At 41.9% G+C, this 19,853-nt stretch overlaps 1 long non-coding RNA gene across 1 annotated transcript; it reads left to right on the plus strand.

Moving 5' to 3' along the window:
• The first annotated feature begins 205 nt into the window (after positions 1 to 205).
• LOC124182143 lies at positions 206 to 19,516 on the plus strand. Its single transcript, XR_006870700.1, has 4 exons — positions 206 to 384; positions 1,375 to 1,381; positions 11,368 to 11,370; positions 19,505 to 19,516. It is a non-coding gene; the product is annotated as an uncharacterized LOC124182143 (long non-coding RNA).
• Positions 19,517 to 19,853: the final 337 nt, after the last annotated feature.

The following is a 19,853-nucleotide window of genomic DNA, read 5'->3' on the forward strand; positions in this document are numbered from 1 at the left end:
CACGTACAAAAGATTGTGTATGCAATCTAATAATTCTAATCGTACTAACTTCTCCATTTTTTTTTAATTGTTCCAACAAATTTATAAAAACTTGAAAAATTATTAACACTTCTATATTTTCAAACTATATTTTGGTATCAAACTGTAGCACTGTTTATTAACCGTTGGGCACGTGGTTTTGACTAATCACGTGATCAAAGCACTGCGAGTACCTTACCTCGAAACCTCCAGTGTTCGCAGTAGAAATATGGTGGTTATTCATGACGTCATATATTTCCCTAGGGTACTGCGGCCGTATACTGCAGTCCATATCGGAACCAATTTTTCTACAGTGAGAGCACTGTGCAGTGCTCGCAGTGCATATCGGAACATCCCCCCAATCAGGTAGTCTTGATTCCCCTAACCACAATTTAAATTGAACAGAAGGGATCTAGGGTATTTTTAGGGGAAAAGGAGATCCGTCTAGGGGTACGACGCATGGACTATCTGGCAACACTGGTACCGAGTTTATGCTAATGTCACAGAAATCGAGGGATTCGAAACGTGACTGAAATTAAACCAAGGGACACATAATCTGGTTCAATTCCAGTCGCGTTTCAAACTAATTATTTCAATTTTGGATGAAGTTCAAACTAATTATTTCAATTTTCATCCAAGAGTCGCGAGGGAAGGGATAGTCGTAGTCCTGTTGCACCGCGGTGGAGGCTGCAGCGATGAAGTGCAACGATGAATTGGTGCGGTCCTTGGTGGCGGCGTGTATCGGCTTTCCGGAGAGCTAGGCGGTGTTGGAGGGCGGCGATTCTCCAGTTCGGTCGCTTGTTGTGGAGACTCCCACTCGCAGTCAGACGGTGTCGTCTGAGTGGCCGTTGACACGTAGGTGGGTTGAGACTCTGCGAACGGAGAGACCGCTGCCGGGATGCCGCCGTAGTAGCTTGGAGACGTTACTCTCGCTCGTCTGACATCCCACAGCGAAAGCAGGATTGCTGGTGGCCTAGTCAGAGGCCTTGATGGGAGGTCCACACGTTGAAGCACCCACGGAGCTGCTGGGTTGTGGGAACTTGTCCTTTTGGTTAGGCTGGCTGTTGCCAGTTGAACAGAGTCCGTCATGCAGTTGTCAAAACTCTGCGTGCTGGTCTGTGATCGTAGCGTAGCGTAGCAGTTAGTTCGTCTGGTCAGTTTCGGCGAGACCGAAGTGTTCTGCCGACCGGTGAGATCGGTGGTTTCTTATCGCAGCCTCGGTTGGTCTTCAGCAGCGGGAAACCACGTTGGCTGATTGAGCGACGCGCTCGGCTGCGTGGGTGGCGTGAGCGGCGCGTGTGACGCAACGCTTTCTTCTATGGCGCGCGACTAGAAAGCGTGAAACGCTTGTTGCAGTGCGTGAGTTATAAGGCACGCGACCGACAAGTTGACTTCACAAGGTTATTGTGAAGACTCAGTAATAATTTCACATCGTGAAAACGGCGATCAATGAAATCAACCACGACTATATTTCACGCACAAAAAGGAAATTTCAAGAAAGCCTAGAAAATGTACGCACCTTTACCTTTTGGTTAACAACAAATTTCAACATATCTGGTGGCCAAGCACTTGCACTTTGCACGATGCTAAGCCAGTCGACATGACCTATTATGTTTTTGAATGATAATAAGTTATATAGGACAACGAGCTGTTGTAGAATTGAATATATTGCGTTGTTCAAATCTTCGAAGAGTTTGACTGGATCGACGGAATCAGATTGGAACAATCGGCTTGACCCCCCTGTTGCCAAAAACCTATTATGTTTTTGTGCCATGATGCCTCTTAGCGTTGTGCCGAGGAAACGCAAGTACAACTTGTTTTCGGGTGTAGGGTACATGCCGTACAGTTGGCAAGCTGTGTAACAGCGCTCCTTATTTCTCTCCGTCATTTTGAAATGCAATTGTAGTGCATCCCATTGGTCCACTATTGCATCGACCGCCTGAAGCCTTACAGTAGTTATACCAGGACAATCTTTCGAAACCGTACAGTCAATGCGCATGCGCCAAATAATTCAATCTCATTGTACGGTGAAATCGCCCCGCGGCGATCATTTCGTCTGCTGAGCAGAGGGCCAACGTACACAAAATAAGACAAGACTAAAGAGCTGTAAATCTCTCGCGCATGAAACCGCGGATTGAGGTTATGTTGCTGTTTATTTTTACGTAGCGTGAATTGTCCAAGAAAAATAGTATCGTTCAGCTATACCGTGATCGATATCGAAAGATATTCAACCGACGCAATCAAAAATTCAACGGAAAAGCAAATATCAAATGATACAGAAATTGGGTGTTATTTATTGAAAGAAAAAATCTGAAATTCAATGTGAAATGTTGTTAACAAGTGGGAGTCTAGACAAACAGAGGTAGGTAAGCAAAAACACCGTTTATTGTGAACAGATTCTTTATTTATATGAAATTGAAAATGCGTTTCATTCACGATTTGTTTTGTGCATTTTATTGGAAAGTAGTTGTATCCAAAACTATCAAAAGCTCTTGTCTGATAATAATAGCTTCTAAGATTTTCAAGTATGAAATAATTTATCGTCAAAGCGGGATTAAAGTTGTCAGCCATGGAAGCATGTAAGTAAATTAGTTTTTTTTTCTTTCAGCAGGCTCGAAGTTTAAACTTTGATTAACAACAGGAAAATTATGCTTTGCCCGATGGTCAGAACGTTTCGGTGGCATGAATCCTGGTTTCTCGAGCAGTGCAATCGTTAGGACCATCACACCTGGTTGGTCCGTCAGACATCAGGTGTCGGAGTGATTTTCATCAGGCCATCGCCACCTTCTTAACATCAGTTGAGGCAAATTGAAGAGCGGGATACACTACAGATCATAGTGGCTGAATATCCCATCATTTTGCTTTGATCGAGCCAATACTGATAAATTTGTTATTAAACCGTTTTTGCCAGTTCATTCTACCGAGGAATCACTCTGTGCACCATTGTAATTCAAGCATTATCATTGACCATCATTATTTATCAAATTTTATACCATTTAATTTGGTACCTTATTCTGAAGCTTACTTTTACTCTCTTTGGCATTAAATTCAGATAAATAGTCTTTCAAGTCCTCAATTAGATTGTAGGGTTGAATTTTGCTAGGCAAACTGAACCAATCCAAATCTAGAAATGTTGAATAACTTCAGTTCAAAATGTATTTAAAGTTAATCTTAGTTGACGGTGTCATCTAGCTAGCTAGTTGCACTTATCAGCCGTGCGTCGGTCTCGTGGAACCCCAGTAAAGTGTAAAGAATGCATTCGCTTACGAGTACACGTTGCTTTGTAATTAATCACTTAGTCTGCTATAGGATTTACTTACTCGCGAACTTTCTTATTACAATGCAATTTATCGATAGCTCAAAACCAAATTCAATTTTACACTCTTTACAGGGTCCTACGCAAAGACTGAAAGTTAGTGAATCTCCATTCACCGCAATTATTTCTCCATCTCATGTTAGCATTGTCTGGAACAAAAAAAATGTCATCCTGAGATTGCAAATAGAACCTGAAACGCAGAAATTATTCAGTGGCATGAATTGAAAACCAAGAATTTTATAATGGTTTCTTCAACACAGGGACTCGTTCCAAATATCCTTGTTACAAGGTGATGTTCGGAGGACTATGAACAAGATATTGTATCGGATTACATTATTTGGATAAAAATCTTCATGAACTTCGTTGAATATCAGATATTCATTTATTTTGATGTAACAAGGGACACAATCTTGAATCCGATAAGTCAATATACTCATATTAATGTTCTGACATTACTCTAAAACATGATTTTCCTTGAAGCTAATTGTGACGTGAAGGCGCATTTTGAGCAGGTTGATTTTCAACTTGTGTCACAGGATATGATCTACGGTCCTGAGTTCTACGCTTCCGGTTAGATTTTCTTTGTTTCGAACCGCACTAACATGAAATACAGAAATGATTTTAATAAATATAATATTACTTGAATTTTCAATTTGAGTATTAGGTTCCCTTCATTTATTCAATCGAACATCATTGAAAATTTGCGAAATGAACTCTGATAATCATTGGAAAATTTTTAATGTTAGTAGCAATAATTTATTGTTCGGAAAAAATACATTGACTACCGACTATTGGTAAATTTTGTTAAACTATTTTCGAGAAAAAAAAAATTCACAGTACCATTACAGATAGTGAGATATTTAAATTTCATGAACGCTCGGTTTAATGTCTCATTTTCAAAAGTGACAAAATTCAATATTACCGCCATCACAAGAGAGTGAGACCGTTGCTTAGTTGCTTGAAAGTGGCGTTGATTTTTGTACGTGTGATAAATTGAATAGGCAGATAACAGTAAATATTAGAGATAAAATTATTTTGGCCGTATCACCTGTTGATGGAAAAAAATTTCATTGTTATTTCTAATGTACGAAATAATAAAAGTAATCAAATACCGTGTTCCCACCTACGTGTTGCGTTCCTTCCATGCACCCAACATTCAAACAGATTTCTCATTCCCGTCGAATAAAGCCAATTTTCAAAGAGCATTATCATCAAGTTTCAACCGTTCTTCGAAGAATCAACTTTCCGAGTCACTACCTCAACTGTTTGAAATTCTAACCTTAAATATTCGTACGAACTACATCGCCACCAGAAACAGAGTTTGACAGCTGAAACTCGGAGTGGCCAGCCTACCCGAGCAGCCGATAAAACTCGCGCATGCGCATTGACTGTATAGTTTCTAGAGCATGTCTCGGCATAGGGGGGCTTCTGGCTCAAACTGACTTATCAACCTCATATAGTGCTGTAGGACGCGCCTCGCCTGTAGTCGGTTTTTTACCGGCCCAAGCTAACCTAACTCAACCAATGTAAACAGCAAGATAGCTGACTAACATGCAAGATGGCTGACTGACATGCAAGATGGCTAACTGACCTGCAAGATGCCTGACTAGCCTGCAAGATGGCGGACGAGATGAAGAAGCATGTAGTCGGTGTGTTACCGACCCAACCCAACCTTTGTTTTTTTTTTTTTTTTTATTCACTGGAGAAGGTTTTAATCTTCATTAAGACATCCTGCTATTCATGGATAGTGTCGGGTTTGTACCGACTAAACACTCCTCCTCCATTTTCCCGAGACAGGGTGGGACCGCATTAGCATTACTTCGCCCTGTCTCGTTTATACTGGCGGTTTAGCTTGTCTTGACTCCACGCCTCCTATCGCCTTGGCCCTCGAGCATCGGTTGGGCGCCTGGCGCGCTCGGCTTCTTCGTTCCTCCGCAGTACCTGTCCGGCAAATAGCCTTGCTGCCTCCCACTCTGCTGGGCCACGCAGGATTGCTTCCGTGAGGTCGCTGATGTTGCGGAACTCTCTGGTCGCCGACTCCAGACAGCGCCTTTCCTCATCCCACGCTGGGCACGCTAGCAGCGTGTGACGGGCATCATCCTCTATGGCCTCACAGTGGTGACATCTGCGAAGCGGCTCTTTCACGATCCTGCACAGATATGTGCCGAAGCACCCGTGTCCTGTCAACAACTGCGTGAGATGAAAATCCATGGCGCCGGCCTTCCTCTCTGCCCACAGCCTCACGTCCCCGATCGCCTCGTGTGTCCTGGAGGCTTTTGGGTCCGCCTCCCACTCGCGCTGCCATTCCCGAAGCATCCTCGTCCATTCCGTCCGCCTCTGCTCGGCTACCCTGGTGTCATTTCGCGTCCCGGCTCCATCGTGCATTCTTTTTCTTTCCGCCGCGATCAGATGGACTGGGATCATTCCCGCCAGTAGGAGGACTGCACTCGTTGCTACTGTGCGGTACGCGCATACAACTCATACCGCACACATCCGTAGAACTGACGTCATTGCGTTGCGGTTCCTACCTATCTTTTGAGCGCCCGCCCACATCGGTGCGCCGTACAGCAGAATGAAGTTTACTACGCTCGGAAGCAGCATACTTTTTCTCTGCTTCGGTCTTCGGGTGTTCGGCATTAGTCGACATAAGGCTGTCGCCGTTGTTAAGGCCTTCTTCGTCGCCTGCCTCACGTGACCACCAAAGTTCAGTTTACGGTCAGGCTCCACGCCCAAATACCTGGCTCTCGCGCTCGGCACCATACCGTGGCCCTTGATCGTCACGAGCGGCGGATGCAGTACTCTTCTTCTTGTGAAAATCACTACCTCGGTTTTTGTTTCAGTGAGGTCTAGGCCCTCGTTCCTCAGCCACTCCACTGTTCTGTTCACCGCGTCGTTCAGGGTAGCCTCCACCCAGCAAACTAAAATATGTATCATACACGTAAATGGTATATAACGAATGTTACACATTATGTAACAATCATATGAGAAAGTATCTTACTGATATAGCTATATGTCAGCATCATGGGAATGTATCAGTGATGTAACAAATATGTATCATCGACATCTCAGAGATGTTACCATGACCTACCGATCCGTATTGCTAATAGATCAGACACATATTACTGATGTGATTGATACGTAATGATGAAGGTAGGTGATGCATGTGATCAACATATCAGCTACATATAACTGCAGTGATATCGGTGTACTAAGTACGTATTTCTAGATCTATCGTATACACGTATACATCAGTATTGTATTACACACACGCACGCACGCACGCGCGCGCCCGCGCACACACACACACACACACGCACGCACACGCACGCACGCACGCATGCATGTACGCACGCGTATACACACACACACACAATTTATTCGTATCTTAATCTAATTATATTCTGTTTTATTGCACATAAGCTCCTAAATAGTAACATAACGATATGTAATTTGGGGTGTTTTTTTTCTTTTTGAATCAACACCCTACTGTACATGTTGTAACCAAATATTTTTATATATTTGAGGGTAAAACGATATAACGATAATTGGTTACCCTACGGCGCAGTCGCTAACCTAAATAATTAGATAGAGAGAGATACTAAGGGAGAAAGGTACAATTGTTGGGCGCCAGACGCACCTGCGTCAAAAATAGATAATTAGAGAAAAAGACAAAGGTAAAGGTAAAGGTAATAGATAAGGTAAGGTCAGGTTCTACGACGGTTTTGCACAGTTCGCTCAGAGAGACAAGATAATGGTTGAGGGGCGGAGTCGAATCCAATAGATAAAATAAGAAACAGGTGAAGCAGGAATAATATCAAATATATTAAACAAGAAGCGATAAGTTTACTGACAAGCAAGTAGCTGAAGATTTTGCGATACAAGTACGCTAAATGCGATAATTAACAATAGTTACAGCCAGAGAAAGGTTAAGCGAGAGAGTTAACAATTAACGGAACGTTTTCCGAATAAGCGGGAAATATGCGCAAGCTCGCGATACTAAAAGGTAATGAGTAACACGGTTTTAAGATAGATAGACAGAACAGAAAAGATATACTGTACTTAAATTAAGCGGTAAGCAAATAAATCATAAAATATGAGAAGCGATTATAAACACATGCGAAATACAACAATTGTAATAGTTATCACATTACCAGAATAATCAGAAATAGGCAGACAGGGAATTATGAAGTACGAGGTAGATTCAAGCGACAGGTCAAATAGAAAATTATCATAAAATATAGAGATTAAAAGATAATAAGTAGTCTATAGTTTGCGGTAAGTGCTAGAGAAAGATAGATAATATTCGGTACGATAAAAGGCAATTTAAGATAAGACAAACAATATTCAAGATAATTAATAGGCAACGTACGGCAAACCAAATAGACTACGGACAACTACGATCAGCGATATGAGCGAAGAAAATAGTGAAAAAGATGTTATGCGATACGGCACAATACTCCAATGTCAAATGAACGACGAGCGGGACCGCGCAGCGATGTAAGATCGCTCCCGCGGTACACTCACTAAGATACGATAATCAACGGTAATAGGTAAAGAGACAGATATAACTAATCAGAGAAAAATATAACAAAATAGCAATGCTCAATAGCTAAGATAAAAATTGATCCTTCAACGGAACGCGTTGCTAGACAGCGATATTAGACAGTCAAATATTCCAGAAGAGAAAGATAATAAGATAAACAATAGTCACTACAATGCGTAAGTAATAGTCAACTAGTCGCGAAGTTACTTGCAATAAGACAGAGAGAGGGACAAGATAAGAGATAAGAGAGAATAAGGTACGAGCCCAGGTGGCTCAAGCAGACCAACTGCAAGATAAAGAGAAAAGATACGAGCCCAATTGGCTCAAGCAGACCAACTGCAAGGTAAAGAGAGAAAGAGATAAAGGTAAAGGTACGATATATTGCAAGTAATCTCGTGGCTTCACAAAATAGAAAAGGAACCTCACTTACGTAAAAGAAGATATAACAGGTGCGAGAGAATGCGATAAGGTAGCGATAAGACACAGAAGATTACGATAGCACGTCGCGTCGGTATGACACGAGAACTGAACGTAGTGTGACGAGATGAGCGATGATCCTGATTTTCGTCGAGCTGCTGTCACGTGATTCTTCCTAAAATTTGCGGTATTTTAATTGGACCAGCAGGTCGCGTGGCCTGGTCCACGGATAGGCGGCGATAATCCCTCGCCGCTTGTTTTTCTTTTCCCTCGACGACAGGTATCGAGGTATCGGGACGTCGGAAGGTGGTTAGAGATGTTTTCCTTCAGCTATGCGGTATCGCTGGCGAGAGGGGGGGGGGGGGGGGTCGTACTGCTCAGGTATTGCGATATTGAGGTGTGCGGCAATGTTATGTCACCGGTCTCCTGGACTTGCGACAGACTGTAACTCACTCCTTGCTTTACTGGTACTCCCCGTTGTAGCTATTTCGTCGGCGCTGCATCCCGGCCCTCGCTCATCGAAGCCCTCATGCCGGAACGATCTGGTGGTGATGGCCCTCAACCCGGATCCCCACACTAGATCCACCAGATCCACGTGGTCAGCATATCATTAGCCTATTCCACGCCGCAGTCCTTCGATAAGACGGTTCGTGACGAGAAAACCGTCTTCTATTGGATAGTCAACGACTTAGTAGATGTTAGGGTCGGTTCAGCTCCAGGCTGATAAGTATCGTCGACGGGAGGCTTTGTTGTGTTTTTAACGCACAGCCCTGTACGCCGCCTGACGATACATCCGAGCGGTAGAAGCATTCGTCCGTGGTTCGGCTCCTGGCCGATAAGTCTCAAATAGTTGGAGGTGCTGTTTGTGCATCACGCACGACCCTTTTCGACAACTAGATAGGCATCCATCGGGAGTGGTTTCAGCGATATTCGTTCGTCTGTAGTCGGTGGTGTTGATGTTGAGCTGGTACGTGACCCCTGTCAGGCAGTGTCCTGGTATCTTGACGCGAAGGTCTCGCAGATGGTTCTCGAAGAGCATTACAGAATCAGAAAATAGCATACAATTAGCTTAGTAAAGAGAATTCAACTTAAAGATAATTAGTCGTTCATTTTTGGAGTATTGGCCTCAGACGTGCTTTCGTTATTTTTAGCGATATCTGCACCTAGGGGAATGCGATAATTAAACAAAGTGACGGGGTACGAAATACCACGTCACAATGTTTATAGTTCATTGCGATACATCACTTATTGCAAGTAAAATTAAACCTGCGGTTTTATGATTAAAATGTAATAGGTATTTCAACATCACATTCAAAACTTCTTTACTGAGTTTTACGGACCCTTAGGTGTATAGATTCTATTAAAATAAATCCCCGGTTTCGGTCCGATCGTTATGGAAGATGAAAATCGTACCTTGAAGACGAGAGTGACATAACTCAACAATTGGCATTTGTCAGTCAAGACCATATTTGGATTTGCCAAATTTAAATCTATAAACTTGTCTTTAAGTGACATTTTTGTGGTCGAATAATTAGTCGTCATCGAGCACAGAACAACAGGTAACTTCCATAAGTAATATACCATGCTTTTATTCAGTTATTTGCTTCGCCTGAAAAATGACTATTTTTGAGTGTGTCACTCTCGTCGCCGGGGTGCGAAATGGATGGCGATCAAAATCATATCTTGCAGAAAACCATTCTGAAAATACTTTTATTATGGAAAATTGGATAATGTGTATCACTGTGTTATTATTATACCCTATACCCACGGCCCTAGCGTACATAGCAATTGGCGGCGAGGATTCGGGCACATGACTAACGCTTACATACATTTTGTACGGGCGTAAGAAGTAATTCGTGCGTGATTTAGTAATTCGAAATAGTGCGTGAACGCGAGAGTCATTACAAACGCCTATATATATACATACAGTCTACGTGCGTAGGAAATAATTCGTGCGTGGTTTCATATAAAGTGATTTGAGAACGTGGTGATAAGCCCAGTGCGATAAGTTGCGAAAGTGTGAGGTACGCCAATATCCGAGTCGGACTCCGAAAATGAATACGTTGATTCTAAGGAGCCATTAACGCTTAGCAAGCACGTCAGTTATTGAAACGTGATATTATTTCTGAGCTAAAGAAAAGAGGTCTTGAAGTAGATGAGAATACGAGCCGGGATATACTGCGAAAGCAACTGGTCGATCTAGTACGTGCAGAGAATGAGGAAGGAACAATAACAGAGCGACTTTCGACACGGTCAGAGCAGTCCAATGTAAACAAGGCAAGTATCAGTCACGTAGTGGATAATAACAACAAGGTGAACACGAACGACGAAAATATCATGACGGAAAGTACGAAATTATTTTTGCATTTGAAGACAGATGACTGGGAAGCATTTATAGAGAGAATGGAGCTTTATTTTGTCGTAAAAAAACTTGACGAGGATAAATGCAAGTGGCTACGTTATTGACGCATTTTGATGAAAAGGCGTACATACTCATTGGAAGTTTGTGTGCGCTAGAAAAGTCAGGTACGGAGAAATTCGTCGACATAGTTAAAATAATAACAGAACACCTCAACGCTAAGCCATCGGAGGTAATGCAGAGATGCACGTTTTACAGTACCAAACAAGGGACGAACAAATCATTCGCCCAATTTGCAGCGCGACTACGAAAATTGTGACTGAATTGTAATTTTTCGGACTTGAAGGTAGCTCTGCGCGACCAATTAGTGTGTGGCATACATGACGAGTCGACGAGGGTCGAGTTATTCAAATTTCATTTCATTTCTTTGATTTCTTCAATGCAAAGATATTATTTCATCAAAACCTCATATTCTGATAACGGTGAGTTTCACCCCTTCTGGCAAAAGTCACGTAGAGACTAACAATGATCCCTAGTATAAGGTTCAAATTTGTTTCTTATAACTGGTACCAAAAACTGAGATAAGAGACTGCTGAGCTAGTAACAGCGGGGCTCAGCCTAATAATACCTCTCTTTTTAAGGCAAAATTATCAATAATATTTAGCATAAACTATTCATCCACTGTGAACTCATTTAAAATAGATTACCTATTAGGATGTATGGATGAATGTGTGAACATTGTATGTAAATATCTCTTGTTCATACTTTTAATATGTCACTGACGAGATTGAGAATCGTCGGAACACCGTCGAAGAGCATGAAGTAACGCTGACCGTGTGGATTTGGGCACCGGGAGGTCGCCCTCGCACCTCATTGGCTAATTACCGTTGGAAATTATTGCAACTGCAGCTTCTTGGACCCTCAGGCCCAAGCAGCCACGTCTTTCGTCTGTCAAGTCGCGAAGTGCGTAGGCGTCTATCCGGATCAGCCCTCTCGAGCAAGAGTAGCGTTGGAAATTTTTTATTGTGACTGCCCGAAAGTCTCGCGCTAATTCGTCAAATTCGAGCATTCAGTTATTCTGTTAGTTGCAAAAGACTCACGATCTTCCACGTTTCCATCTTAACTGTGCTTCACTAAATCTCATTATTTCGCGAATAGACATTTTTATGCCATTCCGTTTTCTTTAATTAAATCAAGTTCGGCCCTGATTCAACCTGAAACAGGTAATATCAAGTGCTATTAATAATAACCAGCTACATTATTATCTTCAAATAATAATCGTTAGAATCTTCAGCAGAAACTGGTGTAAAAAACTAATTTCGCATGATTTGTCAGGGCGAAAATCATCGCGGATTGTTGAAAGTGAAAGCCCTCTTGAAAACAGTATTTAATTGAAAGTGTACGACAGGCTGCTCTTTACGCGCGCGGTACTGTAAATGGCGTCGATTGTCTTTGGGTAATAGACACCGGCGCGGAAGTGACCGTAGTTGGATCGGATCTCTTTGAATCCGATGATCAGATTGTTCCCTCTTTATCCCTGCGAACAGCCACTGGAGAGACGACTCCGGTTTTAAGACAGGTAAATATCCAAATTAACTTTTTTGGGTGTATCGACTCTCCACATAAGGTTTTTATAGGAGATATAAAGGATGAAGGTATTTTGGGAATAGACTTTCTTGCAGCACATAACTGTGTTATCTCGACTGAGAGAAATTCACTAGCTTCAATCAATCGCGAAGTAGCTCTTTGTACAAACAGGAATGGAATTTATTGGACTCCTCCTAGAATTCAAGAAATAGAACTTTTTGAAGACGATTTTCGACATCACTTTCCTTCACATTTACAGAGCCTTGTAGAGAAATCTTCGATTTCGTTAAAACCAGCTCAGTTGAATCATTTAGACCTCTTTTATTAGAGTTTCTAGATTCTTTTGCCAAGAATAGTAGTGATAAGGGGCGATGTACTTCCGTCAAGCACAAGATCGATGTCGGAGAGAGTTCACCAATAAAACAAGCTCCTCGAAGACTCGCTCTCAACACCCGAAAACGGGTGAAGAAGCTCGTGGAAGACATGCTAACGAACGACGTGATCGAACCATCGTCCAGCCCCTGGGTCTCACCAATCGTCCTTGTCAACAAAAAGGACGGGTCCAGACGATTTTGTATCGATTACAGGAAGCTGAACGATATAACGAAGAAAGATTCTTACCCTCTACCCAGAATCGACGAGACACTTGACCTGATAGCTGATGCAACTTGGTTCAGCACCATAGATCTTCAGAGTGGATACTGGCAGATCGAAATGGATCCTCTAGCCAAAGAAAAAACAGCGTTTGTTCCGGGTTCAAGAGGATTATGGCAGTTCAAGGTCACGCCTTTCGGCTTAAGCAATGCCCCGGCTACCTTTAAACGAATGATGGAGGCCGTTCTCGATAGGTCCACTGGCAAAATATGCCTTGTTTATTTAAATGACATAATCGTCTTTGGCAAGAACTTTGAAGAAGTTCAAAATCTCAAACAAGTTTTAGCCAGGCTGAAGCAGGCAGGCCTAAAAATGAGCCCGAAAAAATGCTGTTTATTCCAGAGAGAAGTAGGCTTCCTCGGACACATCGTCTCAGCTCAAGGTGTGAAGACCGACCCATCCAAAATCGAGAAGGTTTCTTCTTGGCTGACACCTAAGAATAAAGAACAAATTCAAAGCTTTCTAGGCCATTGTACTTATTACTGAAGATTTGTGAATGGTTTCGCTAGTATAGCTAAACCTCTCCATCACTTAACCGGAATCAAGATTCCTTTTGACTGGACCGAGGAATGCGAAAAAGCTTTCAAGAAATTCAAAGAAAATCTTATTCCTTCGCCGATTTCAGTTTATCCAGAGGTCGAACTTCCTTTTATTTTGGATACGAATGCCTCTCTTTCAGGAATAGGTGGGGTTCTGGTACAAACTAAGGGAGGTCAGGAGAGAGTGATAAGTTGTTTCAGTAGAGTTCTGAGTAAAACCGACAGGAATTATTGTGTCACTCGTAGAGAACTTTTAGCTGTTGTTAAGACCGTGGTTCATTTTCATCATTATCCATACGGCAGGAGATTTTTGTTACGAACAGATCATGCTTCTCTTAGGTGGTTACGTTCGTTCATATCCCCCGAAGGTCAGGTAGCTAGATGGTTAGAAAGGCTTGGACAGTACGATTTTGACATTCGTCTTCAAGCGGGAATTCATCATGGAAATGCTGATGCTCTCTCTCGAAGACCCTGCGAGGAAATGCCAGTGTGTAAACAGTGTGCACGATTAGAGGAAAACCGTGACCCCTCTCTTATAATACGAAGATTTCTCTTGAAAATAACCAGGAGGAATGGAGAAAATCGCAACAAGAGGATGACACTTTGACTCAAGTGAAGTCTTGGAAAGAAGCGGAGACTCGCCCGGACTGGCAGGATATATCTCCAGTCGGGCCAGATTTGAAAATTTATTGGGCTCAATGGGACTCTATCCTTTCAATTGACGGAATTTTATACCGTCAATGGGAATATGCAGACTTGAAGGAAATCAGGTGGCAACTTTTGGTTCCTAGGACTCGAGTTCTAGAGATTCTTGCTTTTCATCATAGTGGACACTGCTTTAAATAAAACTCTCGGCTGAACAAGCAACTTCTATTTTTGGCTTCGTTGCCGGTCGGACGTTGAAGATTGGTGCCGAAGACATCGAATCTGCACGGCAAAGAAAGGACCTTGAGGCAAAGGACAAAGCTCTCTTCAAGTTTACAACGTGGGAGCTCCTTTTGAGAGAATAGCGATGGACATTCTCGGACCTCTCCCTACAACCTATTCTGGAAATAAATATGCTCTGGTTATTGCCGATTATTTTACCAAGTGGCCTGAAGTGGTCCCTCTGGCTAATCAAGAAGCTTCTACTTTAGCTCGAGCGTTCGTTAAAGAGTTTATCTGCAGACACGGAGTTTCTCTGGAACTTCATACTGATCAAGGCTAATATTTTGAGTCAACCTCAATGAAAGAGGTTACTCAGATTTTAGGGGTTAGAACGACTCATACGACTCCTTTGCATCCACAGTCTGACGGTATGATAGAGCGTCTGAATCGAACGTTACTACAATATTTGTCGTCCTTTGTAGAACAGAATCAGAGAGACCGGGACTCCTGGATCCCTTTCTTCCTCCTATCTTACAGATCTGCGATTCATGAGACGACGAAACAGACTCCAGCCCTCATGCTTACTGGAAGAAATCTTCGACTTCCGTCAGATTTAGAGAAAGGCCCTGTTCCTGTGCAAAGACAGCATCAAACAGATTATGCTTCTCTTTTGCAACAACGATTAGAAGAAATTCATAGCTTTGCTAGAAGTAGAATTTCTATGGCTTCGGACAAATAAAAAAATCGTTACGATATTCGAATCAGGGTTTCAAAATTCAATCCCAGAGATTCGGTCTGGCTCTTTCAACCCCGAAGACAAAAAAGACGATGTCGAGAACTACAAAGAAATTGGGAAGGCTCTTACTTAGTGGTTAACTGGATAAATGATGTTTATAGAATCCAAAAATCTCCTCATTCACGTCAAAAAGTGGTATACCTGGACCGTCTTTCTCCATTTCAGGAAGATCAACCTGCAACAGTCTCTCCGAGACCTGGACAATCCTTCGAGGTTAGATCTTCAGACGTACACTCTTGACAACTGTGATCGACTTGACCTTCTTCACAGTCGGATAACGATTGGGAGAAGAATCTGCCTTTTGGAATTCATTTAAGTAAAACTCGACCGCTCACGATCATTATTGAATGGAATATCGGATGCGGAAAAACAACTTTCACCAAGAGGTTTTTACCATATCGCCAGGTCTCTACGCTTTTAGAACCTCTTGAAGAATATCGAGACGTCGCTGGAATTAATCTTTTAGATTTAATATATCAAGACCCAGATCGATATTGTTATCCTTTTCAGCATTCTGCTCAGATGGTTATGTTAGCACGGCGTCTTCAGACGACTTCATTACCCGTAAAGGTGATGGAAAGATCGATATTCAGTAGCAATTGTTTCGTGGAAGCTTATTGAAGGTTAGGAAATTTTCGCAGCTTTGAATCTCATTTATTAAGGAAAAATTTCGATCTTCTCATTCGCTCGTTTGAGCTCAGAGTAGATTTGATTGTTCATTTGCGAGTTTTCCCAGAAACTTCTCTTGCTCGAGTTAGTTTCTGTTCTCGTGAGGAGGAATTGAGCATTTCTTTAGAGCTACTCAGAACTATTCATGAGCTTCATGAAGATTGGCTAGTCAAACAAACCTTTTCTTATTTATCGGCTCTTGTCTGAGTTATCAATGCAGAATCCACAGCCGACCAAGTTTATTCTAGTTTCTGTCTCGCTATGTCACTCGGACAAGGTTAAGGTATATTTTGTTCTAAAAAAAAGTTTATTTAATAAGAAACTCTATTAATTTAATTCGATTTTTGTTTTCATCATCAAAGAGAGAAATAACGGGTAATATTCAGAATTTTCCTCATTTCTTCTTTGATCAGTTCACATTCGTCACATCCATTCGCCTTTCTTATTGTAACGCACAGACTTTGTCCACAGAGGTAGCATGTTGCTTCCTCTTTATGGAAAGTGATGTGGAAGGAGACTTTGTGTTTAAATAATTCGGGTTTTGAGCTAAAAAAAATATGATGTATTCTTATTTTCTTCTAAATTATTTGTGTTTCTCACTGTGGTATACTTACTGGAAATCGAAGCAACTTTGACAAAGGTAGCCCGTTTTGCCTCTTTCTAAAATCCCATTCAATTGTCCACATGACATTTCTTTCCACTTGGAGTTTAAAAAATTAGAGGTTTCTTTTGCAGAGAGTTTTTCAAGGTTGTATGTGAGGAATTTTTTCGTTAATGCCGCTGCGTTTAATGAAGTATGTTCCTGTGAATTCATTTTGGTAGTCCAAGAGTTGGACAAGGACTGTCTTTGATAGAAGGCTTTCTTGTAATGATTCGTTATTTCTAAGTTGCTAATTAACTTGAAATTCGTTTTTTTCGGTTATATCTTTCTAGAAACTTCTTCTCTGGAATCGAGTTTTGTGTCGGATAGGCTTTGGTTTCTTTTGTAATATGAATAGAGCCACGATTATTTTTCGAGGTCGATGAGCGATTGCTTGATCTTCACATGTTATCAACCTCAAGTGTCAGTTTTTGTAAGCACTTTTCAGGTTATTCGATACAGCCTTTTTCTTCCGACCTTTCCCGAATCCTAAGAATGACTGGTGGCCTTCGATTTGAAGAATGACACGAAATAAATCAAATAAAAACGTTCCTTTTCTTTTCAATAAATATTCAATTCATCTTATTTGTGCATTTCCCCAAATTCACTTGATGAATTTGGATTGTTATACCATCACTCACATTTGTCCTCCAAACTCTAGGGTGTGCTTTTTTCTGAAGAAGTCGTGTATTCAGTCACCCATTCCTTTTTTCTGTTTCCTGTGCCGGTTCTCAGAGAAAGTCAGCCTTTAACTTGCCTAGGACCCAGAGTTTTTTCGGTTATGGTTTCCCGCCTCGTTGTACTAATCTGTGTTCAATGCACTGGACTGTTTTCCTTGAAGAGGAATGAATTTCCTTTTCGACAAGATCCGGATGATTTCGATACCTTTGAATTCATAAAGATACATAACACTAGACAACACTTACCTTTACAAACCAAGGCACATAAGTAGTATAGCAAGGAGAGTTCTGAGTACAAACACCTTCTTCACCGACCGAACCGCTCCGCACATCCCCGACGCAAATCCTTGAAGGTTACCCCCACTCTCGTCAGATAAAACGTGCTCTGCTGTACTGACTTGAGGTCAAAAACGTGCAACCTTACCGACAGTTGTATCAGTCGACGGTAAAAATCGCACTGCTTTGCCGGCAATTCTTATCGGTAGAAGGTCGAAGTGATGCTGTTTTACCGACAATCTTACCTACCGAAGGTCAAAGTCTGTAGTGCTCGCCTGCCAAAGGTAGAGGGCGCAGCGGGGGCGAGAACTTTTTCACCGTCCCGCATTCTTTTTCCACGATAGGACTGCTGATGTGCAACATTAACCACTCCGAATTCCTTTCCCACGGTAGGACTGCTGATGTGTAACATCAACCACCCCCACATTCTTTTCGCACGTTATTAACCACGTGACATTCCAAAATTAATAGTTCCGAGAATTGTTTTTTATCCACTCGGATGTCGCTGATGTGTAACATCAACCATCTCACATTCCTTTTCCACGTTATCAACCACGTGACATTCCAAAATTAATGGTTACGAGAATTGTTTTTCACTTACTCGGATGTCGGTTTGATATCCAAGGTCGACCGATAGTCGCGGTACATTCAGAGCTATGGATCTGCGGTGTTGGGTTACTATCGCTCTAAGAATGCTAAAAGGTGCGCGCGAATACACAAACATACGTATTTGACATCAACCACGTGACATTCCTTACCCTCCACCAAATTTCAAATTATATGGTGGGGGGACATTATACAAGTCAAAAGTGAAAACTTCATCGTCAGTCTGAAGCTGTTCTTCTTCTTGCGAATGAGAAGTGCTTTAGAACAACAACGTGAATTGAAGAAACGACTGGAACTGCTCATCAAGAATAGCAGAGAAGTAAAACATCTGCTGAAAATCAGATCTGACCTCAATCAACTCACAAAAGATTTTGAGCACATACAACCCGACAGTACCGATCATCGACTTTTCAAAATTGAACGAAGGCGCTCGCCTGGAAACACTTCTGCCCTTGAAATAGCTTTAGGACCTCGAAGTATACTTCGAATACCGAGTCAGTGGCGTTCGTCGGGTTAAAACAAAATTTGGTGATAAAATCGTTCTGAACTTGGAGGACTCTTTTACGATTTTTCTACCGAACCGACTGACCAAGGCCCTCCAAGAAGATGAAGATTTGTTCCAGAAGGTGACGACAACCAGTAACGAGAGATGGTTGCATCTACGCTATCTTGGCGGACCGTACGGTCATCTTGAATTCGTATACGTATAATCTGAGTATCACATTCAAATATTCACTGTCCTGTGGAAGTCTCACGTTCAATGAACAGAAAAAAAAAGATTGAAAGTATGAATATTTTTTCGTTTATCGTCTAACCATCTTGTATACCTTTAATCCTACGTACGTTTTGTACCTTGTAATTATATCCAGAATTAAGTCTTAGAATCTAAGAAAATGCTACTTCGAACACCACCAAGCAACGATGGAGGGTTTCGAGCTGCGTTTGCGTCTTGTAACTGTAATGTGAACTCTACGATGAATTTTGAACGGTTTCAGTCAAGACTAGAGTGCAAGGTCGACCGATAGGTGCGGTAGTATACATTCATAGCCAAGGATCGGCGGTGTTGGGTTACTATCGCTCTAGGAATGCAAAACATAACTCGGTTTGAGTACAGCTCGGTCAAGGATGGAGAGCAAGGTTGAATGTCACATAGGCTTTTTATTGATACAAATTCTCTCTCAAGAGCTAAGGCAAAGGTGTGAAACTAATTCACGAATAATCCTCAAAAAACAGTTATATTAAGTACAATTTTTAGGGTACAGTTGACAGTTACTTCACAACGATAGTACAATAATTTTATTCAACAGTATTATAACCAGGATGATATATTTGCCAGAAATGCGGGAACGTTCTTGTAGACGCTTCTGCGCAGGAACACAAATCGTACACCCTCGCCATTCGAACAGTATGATGATTTTGTAGCCAATTTTGAAGTGTCAAAACGTTTTGTGCTGCACAGATTGCATTGGGTATTGTATGCACGTCACATCTTAGAGACACAGCTAAAGTTTCTAGCAAGGTTTGAAGCGACGGACAGTCCAAGTCCAGCATATCGATGATTTGAACTTTGGGGACAATTTTGAGCAACCACTCTCGTTTTAGTTCTCATTTCACGTACACGATTTCAGCTTTGCACAGCCTGCCTTCAATGGTCCACTCAAGTTCCTCAAACGGTATGGTTTCACAGCTCCAAGGTAAACTGTGAAATTCGCGTTCTAACCAAGAATTTTGGCTTTTGTATTTGACGTCCAGACAATCCCATTCGTAAGGTGGCTTGAAGAAAAACATTTATGGAGATGCGTCCGAGTAGATTGAAATTATAGCCAATTCTTTCAATGTGAAGGTATTGTTGAAACGTCTACGGAAGCATTGTATGTCAACGATAC

Source organism: Neodiprion fabricii, chromosome 5, assembly GCF_021155785.1.
Source record: "Neodiprion fabricii isolate iyNeoFabr1 chromosome 5, iyNeoFabr1.1, whole genome shotgun sequence".
NCBI classification, from domain to species: Eukaryota; Metazoa; Arthropoda; class Insecta; order Hymenoptera; family Diprionidae; genus Neodiprion; species Neodiprion fabricii.